Source organism: Peromyscus leucopus, chromosome X (assembly GCF_004664715.2).
Source record: "Peromyscus leucopus breed LL Stock chromosome X, UCI_PerLeu_2.1, whole genome shotgun sequence".
NCBI classification, from domain to species: Eukaryota; Metazoa; Chordata; class Mammalia; order Rodentia; family Cricetidae; genus Peromyscus; species Peromyscus leucopus.
Genome location: NC_051083.1, coordinates 105,318,709 through 105,328,434, shown reverse-complemented (window position 1 = coordinate 105,328,434; position 9,726 = coordinate 105,318,709). Strand labels below are relative to the sequence as shown.

General features: G+C 39.7%; 1 non-coding gene across 1 annotated transcript; it reads right to left on the bottom strand.

Annotated features, from left to right (window-relative positions):
• Positions 1–6,286: 6,286 nt before the first annotated feature.
• Positions 6,287–6,393, bottom strand: LOC114709766. Its single transcript, XR_003736977.1, has one exon. It is a non-coding gene; the product is annotated as a U6 spliceosomal RNA (small nuclear RNA).
• Positions 6,394–9,726: the final 3,333 nt, after the last annotated feature.

The window sequence follows — 9,726 nt, the reverse complement described above, 5'->3', positions numbered from 1 at the left end:
TGCCAGATAGGTTTAAATATGAATGGGAGAAAACACCCAAAAGTCCTGTTTGGGGTTATGTCAGATGAAATTAAAACTGGAACCTATTTTTAGTAGGCTCCAGGCCATCACCTTGCATGAGTTCAATCAAGGACCATCCCCTTCAAAATGAAATCATTGTATTTGAAGCAAAACATCAATTAGACATCTTAACTTTTACCCTTATATAAATGAACCCAGACTACTCATTAACTTTAATCATCATTAATATTTTCCCCCAACTATCTTCAAAGTAATTGTTAGGCCTGTGCTTGCACAATACACACTTCTCTAATTGCCATGCTTTTTTTAAAAGACAGTCAGTGCATAGCTTTGGCTAGTCTCAGAGAGATTCTCCACCTCAGCCTCCTGAGTGTTGGAATTGTTTCCACATAACTAGTTACTCCCTTGTATCACTTTTTAAGGATTCAACAAAAGCCTCTAAAAGCCATAACCTTTAAATGGCTATAAAGCACCTGGCTTCAAGGCGATTGAGTAGTAGGAACAGCTCAGCTCTCAGAACTGAGTTCAACTTCAAAGGATTCTCCTAGTACATCCTGCTGCTGAAGAGAAAAAGAACATCCCGTCAGCAGCATAAGACTGTGTAAGCACTCCACACACTCATACAAACCCTACCTGCTGTTATCCCACTGTGAAACACAAGATTACCAAGGTACACTTCCCTCTCATGAGTCACAAAGATGATTTAACTATGGGCCAGGCTTAACCTCTGAGCATTAGTGTCCTCATTTGTAAAAAACTTAAAAGCTGTCCCCACAGAATCATAAAAATTAATGAAAATATGTAAGATTTTCGGCATGGTGGACACCCAGAGAAAGCTATTTCCTTTTTCTCTTCCTTATTTGGACACATTTAGTACTCCAGTCATTCATGTATCAATTCTTGGAAATAAATATCTTGATGGTAAAATATTAAGCTACTAATTTGAACAGGTGGTGCTGAATATTCAAACTAATAGAGAAATAGTCTTAAAATAACTAATCTGGCCAGGCAGTGGTGGCACATGCCTTTAATCCTAGCACTCAAGAGGCAGAGGCAAATGGATCTCTGTGAGTTGGAGGCCAGCCTGGTCTACAAAGTGAATTCCAGGACAGCTAGACTGTTTACACAGAAACTCTGTCTTGAAAAACCAAAAAAGAAAAAAAGATAACATCTGCACATTTAATCGGTGCTATGTGATAAAACAGCTTTTTTTTCCCTGAAAGCTTTTAAACAAGTATTTTTAGCAGTAAGCCATAAATTACTTTTAAAAACATAAGTTTAAGCCGGGCTTTGGTGGTGGCGCACGCCTTTAATCCCAGCACTCGGGAGGCAGAGCAAGGCGGATCTCTGTGAGTTCGAGGCCAGACTAGGCTACCAAGTGAGTTCCAGGAAAGGCACAAAGCTACACAGAGAAACCCTGTCTCGGAAAAAAAAAAAAAAAAAAAAAAAAAAAAAAAAAAAAAAACATAACTTTAGACTATGTTTCCCTTTCACAGTAAATTAGATACTTCTGAAGCCTAAATTGCTTAAATTGATGTAGTTCTTATTTCTCACACTTTAATCAAGAGGTTTCTGTTCATACTGGTGGAAAACCCTGCATCAGTGAGGATCCTTCATCCTTGTAAATGCTTCTGAAGGCTAGTACTTGGGAGAGAACTGTTTGATACCACACAAAGGGTAATAAAGCCATGTGCCTCTCCTCTGATCTCATTCAGGAGCAAGAAAGGATTAACTTTGTCAATTCCTTTCCATATATATTACACAATAACTTTAACCTTGTGAAATACAACATAAGTACAATATAAGTACTCAAGTTTCTAATATATTTTATCTTGTATGATTTTAAAAACAATAAAGCAGTATCTGAAAAAAATACATTCCAGTCATGTTTTGAAAGCTATTTAGTAGATGATGCGTTAGATGTAGCTATTATCATGCTAAATAAGGCTATTTTAAATCTGTATTCAAATGTTTAATTTTTTAAAAACATAATATTGTTTTAATTTTTTTTATTTTATGTTCATTGGTGTTTTGCTTGCATGTATGTCTTTGTGATGGTGTCAGAAGCCCTGCAACTGGAGTTACAGACAGGTGTGAGCTGCCATGTGGGTGCTGGGAATTGAACCCAGGTCCCCTGGAAGAACAGACAGTGCTCTCAACCTCTGAGCCATCTTTCCAGCCCTCAAAACATAATATTATTTAAACAGAATTTTAAGTCTAAATGCTTATACAAGAAAACTTTAAAAAAATAACTTTAGGGACTAGGGATGTAGCTTAATTGGTACAGTGCCTGCCTAGGATACAGGAAGTCCTGAGTTTGAACCCCAGCACTGCATTAAAAATGGGCGTAGTGGTACACACCTACAGTCCCAGCACTTAGAAGGTGGAGGCCTAGATTGAGAAGTTCAAAGTCATTCTCCCTACACAGAGAAAGTTCCATGCTAGCCTGGGCTACAAGAGGCTGCATGGAAAGGGCAAGGGGGGAGATGAAAGGAAATGGAAGAAAGAAAGGAAAGAACTTAGCCATATGAAAGCGTATGTAGTGCATAACTTTAAGAGAGCTGCCCAGCAGTGGGACCGAGTCCTGTGCTCATTGCATGAGTTGGCTGTTTGAAACCTGGAGCCTATGCAGGGACGCTTGGCTCAGTCTGGGAGGAGGGGACTGGACCTGCCTGGACTGAGACTACCAGGTTGATCGCAGTCCTCGGGGGAGGCTTTGCCCTGGAGGAGATGGGAATGGGGGGTAGGCTGGGGGTAAGGGGAGGAGGTGGAAGGGGGGAGAATAGGGGAACCGGTGGCTGATATGTAGAACTGGATGGTATTGTAAAATAAAAGAAAAAAAAAAGAGAGAGAGCTGCCCAGAAGGTACAGGATAAAAACTACTCACTCTCACCAATTAAGGTCAGATGTGTTAGTGAAGTGAATTTTGGCTTTAAAATGTTAATAGAACAGCGTCTTCAACAACCTAAGTTTTACATTAAGATAAGTTTACATTAACTCATTTAACATATTGGAGGACAACTCAAGGGAGTCATTTTTCTCCTTCCACCAAGTGGGTCCTGGGGACTGAACTCAGGTTGTCAGTCTTGGCAGTAAGTATCCTTACCTACTGAGCCATCTTGCCAGCCCCCTGGAGCACCAATTAAATAAGTAAAAGCCATTCTACATGGAAAGTATTTCACATCATGAAAAACTTTAGAATGTCAATATATAGAAACAGAACTTTAAGCCCTGAAGAATAAGGAAGCAAAATTAAACGTTTTTTACTGGGCAAGGTGGCTCCAGTCTGTTATCCTGAATTCTGCAGGCAAGAGGATTCTGAAATCAAGGCTAGCCCAGGCTCTATCACCTCTCTGACTACCACCACCAGTTGCCTAAGGGCTAGGGATGAATCTGTAACAGTGTTTGCCTAGCATGGATGAGACCCTGGTTGAGCCCCTGCATTTGATCCTCAACACTACTGTAAAGTTTTCTAATTTATGTCCTCAAGGACTATGCATGTACACTGGCTGCCTAACAGCTATGCAGTTTCATCATAAAATCATCTAACTGGTTTGCAAGTTTCCAAGCCTCAGGGCATCAGCATAAGGCAATCTCAATCTTGGGGGACAAAGAATACCCCTTTTTAAAACAGAAATTGGTAGGGATAAAAATTGGCTGCCAGGGTTTCTCAGAAAATTAGGAATCGAACTACCTCAAGACCCAGCCATCCCACTCTTGGGCATATACCCAAGGAATGCTGATTCATACCATAAAGATACATGCTCAGCTATGTTCATAGCAGCACTATTTGTAATAGCCAGAACCTGGAAACAACCTAGATGCCCGTCAACAGAAGAATGGATGTGGTACATATACACAATGGAGTACTACTCAGCAGAGAAAAACAATGAAAGCATGAAATTTGCAGGCAAATGGATGGAACTAGAAAAAAATCATCCTGAGTGAGGTAACCCAAACCCAGAAAGACAGTCATGATATGTACTCACTCATAAGTGGATTCTAGATATAAAATAAAGAACAATCAGACCACAACCCATAGAACCATGGAGGCTATATATATAGTATGGAGGTCCCTAGGACGACTGTGGCTCATAATAAATTTCGGTTTTACTCAATTATTGAAAAAAAATAGCCAAATGAATGGAAACACATGAACTATGAACCAAAGGCTGAGGGGCCCCCAGCTGGATCAGGCCCTCTGAATAGGTGTGACAGTTGATTGGCTTGATCAGTTTGGGAGGCAACTAGGCAGTGGGACCAAGTCCTGTGCTCATTGCATGAGTTGGCTGTTTGAAACCTGGAGCTTATGCAGGGACACTTGGCTCAGTCTGGGAGGAAGGGACTGGACCTCCCTGGACTGAGTCTACCAGGTTGATCGCAGTCCTGGGGGGGGAAGGATTTGCCCTGGAGGAGGTGGGAATGGGGGGTAAGCTGGGGGTAAGGGGAGGGGGTGGGAGGGGGGGAGAATAGGGGAACCTGTGGCTGATATGTAGAACTGAATGGTATTGTAAAATAAAATAAATAAAATCTAAAAAAAATTGGCTGCCAGATCTTAGAACTCCCAGTAAGTTTGATGAACAAGGAAACTAAATTTGTTTTTTTGGTTTGGTTTGGCTTTTGGTTTTTCAAGATAGGGTGATAGGGTTTCTCTTTGTAGCAGCCCTGGCTTTCCTGGAACTTGTTCTCTAGACCAAGCTGGCCTGGAACTCACTAAGATCCTGCTGCCCCTGCCTCCTGAGTGCTGAGATTAAAGGTGTGAGCCACCACCACCAGGCTGAAGGAAACTAAATTTGTGTTGAAGGTTTATGTTAAAATGGCACTTTCTCCAAACAAGAGCTTAGTCACAACCAGTCTTGCTGAAAAGCAACTCCTTTGCCTGCATGCTTGTGGAAACCAGAAGTTACTTATTACACTACAGGAAACAAAATGATAGTTGGCAATTATCACTGACAAGCTGTATGATTAAAGATTAAAATAAGGTAAGCTTTGTATCTTGTAAATCTAGATGTTTTTCCAAGAATACTTAAGTGAACTTGAAGGGAGTAAATAATTCATTATGCCCTGTCATTTATTGTTCCTCATTCACCCTGACGAAATTAAGTATTTGAAAAGCTGGGCATGGTGGTGCACACTGGTAATCCAAGTACTCAAGGGACTAGGCAGGAGGATCAGAAGTTCAGGGCAGCTTGAACTATACACATAGCAAGACCTTTCCTCAAGGGGAAAAGAAGAATCTTGAAAATGTTTGGATGATTTGACGGATTTCTTTTTCTGTTTTTGCCTGAAAGAAAAACCAATGTCGTACATGCTGATATTAAGAAATCTGCAATGGATTGGAGATGGCTTAGTGGTTGAGAGCAATTGTTCTTGTAAAGGACCCAAGTTCGTTCTCTAGAGAACATGCAGGCAAAACACTTATACATATAAAAATTCTAAAAATAAGTCTTCGACATAACATAAGCCATTGAACTAATGTTCCACAAGAAACTGATACCTATAGTTCTATTTTTAATTAACTGCTTCCGATAGTTACACATCTTTCCTTCCTCTAATCAAGTTTTCTTTATCCATTTGAGGTATCAAGTCTCATTACCATTTCTATTTGCTGCATTTCACAAACACACTAATTGGCAAAACAATCCATTTAATTGTAATTGAATATTAGTAGTGAAGCATGTCATTCTCTCCAACAAGGGTTTTAAGACAAAATTATTTTTACTACTTTGTCTTATTTCTCAGAGTATTCAAGGATAAAATTTAGTGTTCTTCAATTGTTACTTTAGTGTTCTTCAAATGTTAATTTCCTCCCTGTGACTTTATTTCAGGGTTTTGTTGTTGTTGTTGTTGTTGTTGGAAATAGCATCTATGTAGTCCAGGCTGGCCTAAAACTCACATTCATCTAGGATTAATGAACTGCTCATAATAAACAATATCAGAAGAAACTCCTGAGAGTCTCTCCTTTAATCCATTCTATGATAGATTTTATTCACTAAAAGGCTGGCTTTAGAGACAAGGTAAAATAAGCTGGTCTCCAAGCCTCAATCTGCCTCCTCCAGCCTTCTGAGTACCAGTATTATAGGCAATTATAGAGGTGCACTACCATACCTGGCTTCTTTGTTTTTCAGGCAGGTCTCCATAAGTAGCAAGGGCTGGCTTTAAATTCATGGTAGTCCTTCTTAGGTCTCCCAAGTGCTAGCAGGACTACAGCCATGTACCACCACACTCAACCTCCTAATTCTTTTTTTTTTTAATAAACTGGTTAAAAAATATGGAACGCTTCACGAATTCGCATGTCATTCTTGCACAGGGGCCATGCTAATCTTCTCTGTATTGTTCCAATTTTAGTATATGTGCTGCTGAAGCGAGCACTCAACCTCCTAATTCTAATGCTTGTTTTAAAACTGACCCTCGCCAGGCGGTGGTGGCACACAGCTTTAATCCCAGCACTCTGGAGGCAGAGCCAGGCGGATATCTGTGAGTTCAAGGCCAGCCTGGGCTACAGAGTGAGTTCCAGGTAAGGCGCAAAGCTACACAGAGAAACCCTGTCTCGAAAAACCAAAAAAAAAAAAAAAAAAGCCAAACAACAACAACAAAAAAAAACAAATAAAACTGACCCTCAGTTTTGTCCATTCATACCAATCTGATGTCACTGTAATCCTTGACTAGGAATTAATTGGTTTTAATACAATACTAAATAAACTCATGTTATAGTTGGCAAATCTCACTATTCCTACCATAAAAAGTTTACTAAAAATATGCATAGAAAGCATACAATACAAAATATAAAAATATATCATTCATTTACATGCATCAGTCTCTAGACAGACTGGTATGGCTTCATTACAAAATGTTGTAAGACTTTGACATTAAAAGTAGAGTTATGCCGGGCGGTGATGGTGCATGCCTTTAATCCTAGCACTCCGGAGGCAGAGCCAGGCCTCTGTGAGTTTGAGTCCAGCCTTGTCTACAAAGTGAGATCCGGGATAGGCTCCAAAGCTACACAGAGAAACCCTGTCTCGGAACCCCCCCCCCCCAAAAAAAAGTAGTTATATTTGGTCTAATTTTTGCTGTGCTAATATGATTGTAACATATTTAATGAATATGCTCTACAGGGTTTCCAGAATATTTTAATGGCCTACTCTTACAGCAAGTTTGTGGTTGCTTGAGACCTCAGAAGTGATAGTTTTATTGACATGGGATTTATGTTTTCAGTTTTTCTTTCATTACAAATCAATTTTAGTAGATACTCCTTTAGAAATTGGAATCATTTTGAATTTCCTGAAGAACATTGAGAGAGATGTCCTCAATATTAAGGAATCTAGATAAACAAAATTAAAATATTTACATTTTGTTTGGGCATGCACTCAACATAGTTCCATTAATACATAATTACTGTGTTTATGTTACCATGACCAACAAAAAAATGAAATACCTCTGCAAATTTTGCAAATTGCTGTTTATCTTCTTCTAAAGCACTATGCCTAGAAATAGTGTATACTATTTGTGTTTAGATGTGTTTAGACGGGGAACTTGCTTGTATAGAATTATTATTTAACAAATAGCATATGATCTCTATGTGGGGATTATCATATCCCTCAATTTGGAAATGTTCATGACTACCCTTGGGATAAATCCAGCTGGTTTTGTTTGAAGTTGATGTTTTTTAAAAAGAGGTAAAAGAAAAGAAAACATGAGCTGGTCTTGGTGGTGCAGCCCATAATCCTAGTTTCATGGGAGGCTGAAGCAAGACAACCGGAAGTTCAGGGACTGCTGGATTATAGAATGAGTTCAAGGCCAGTTTAGGTAAATTAGTGAGACCTTGTCTCAAAATAAAATGAAGCCTAGGGATACAGCCCAGTGTCAGAGTACTTGCTTAGCATTTACAAAGTCTGGGGCCAACCTTCAGTTTGGGGGGTTGTGGGGGGCAGCTGCTAACAGAACAACAGCAAAACATGAGTCTGCTAGAAGAGATTGATTGATGGGCACTGAACTATGGGATAACCATCTAACCTGAGATGGTGAACTGTTACAACTCCAAAGCATATGGATTTCATTTTTTTAATCTATTGTGTGCTAGGTGTTTTGCCTGTGTATATGTCTATGCCCCGCATATGTACCTGGTACCAATGGAGGCTCTTCTAAATCCCTTGTAACCAGAGTTACAGACAGTCGTGAGCCACTATGGGGTTGCTGAGAACCTAACCCAGTCTTCTGTGCTATCTCTCTATTCCTACATTTGGATTTAAAAAAAGCTTTGTACTAGATACAATGTAAGAGGTACTTTTATAGTTAGTTTATATGCAATTTGTACTTTATTTGAAACAGGGTCTCACTCTGTAGACCAGGCTGGCCTCAAACTCAGAGAGCTGCCTGTCTCTGCCTCCCAAGTGCTATGGTTAAAAGCGTGAGCCACAACACCCAACACAAATTTGCAAAATTCTGATGACTAAAATTGGAAAAGTATTGTAATTAATACTGACTTTATAAATTGGTCTTGGGGCTATCACCATTGCTCATTTTTTCTTCATGACGTTTTCTCACTACACTAGAAGCCCCTTAATTGCAAGAGCTTCTTGTATATTTTTCCTTTGTGCCATTCTATATGGAAACAATACCTATTGAGATCAACTAACCTGAGCTGAGTAAAAATGAGCCATCTACATAAGAATAGCTGGAATGGAAATTAAGTTTGGCACAGATTTAATTTTGAAATTTAAAATTTGTGTCATGTTGCTCAAAAGATACCAGGTACTCTCTATTATTCTCGGGAATACAGGTGAATTTTCCTTCAAGCATGCTGCAGAAAGTGGCTCATCTTTCTGCTAGTTTAGCATCTCTCAGTTGGCTCCCATACATGGCCTATGTTTAAAAACTGAAAAGGCCAGCTGGGCATGGTGGCGCGTACGCCTTTAATCCCAGCACTCGGGAGGCAGGCAGATCCCTAAATTCAAGGCCAGCCTGGTCTACAAAGCAAGGTCCAGGAAAGCCAGGGCTGTTACACAGAAACCCTGTCTTAAAAAAATGGGAAAAAAAACCTGAAAAGGCCTGCACAAGTAAGAGTGGCACCCCTGATTAAAACTGATGAGATGAGGCCTCAAACTCAGGAGAGGCAGGCAACCTACTAGTCTACCAAGGCAACAGTCAGTGTACCTTAGCACAGTAGAAAAACCAGCACAAATATTGATGCTGAATATTTAAAAAAGTGTTCTCTACACCCACTGTGACAGTGGTTAGGTACAAGGAATAATCATTCTAGAAACCAGGCAACATAAAGTTTTAACTTCTCCGGTCTATGTTTGTGTGTGCCATGTTTTTCATTGTTTGCACCACACAGACAATCTTGGTCAACTAACATTATTTTAGCAGGAAAAATAAAAGCTCAATACTTGGTTTTGGCACAAGTAGCACATGTATTATTATTAGGACTATAAGGAGCTACAAGCCTCAAAATGTGTGCTTCTGCCTCAGAATTAGAAACAGGAATTTGAAATCAGTAAGTCAGCATAAATGTTTTGAGACAAGATCTCACTATGCACACCTGGCTGACCATATCAGGCTAGCCTCAAACTCAGATTCTCATGCCTGAGTGCTAGAATAAAAGGCATGCACCACCACATCCAGGAAGACTTTTTTATCTACCAAGAATAACTATCAAAATTGAGCAATATGGTAAATTGTAAGATACAACTGTCACAACAAAAG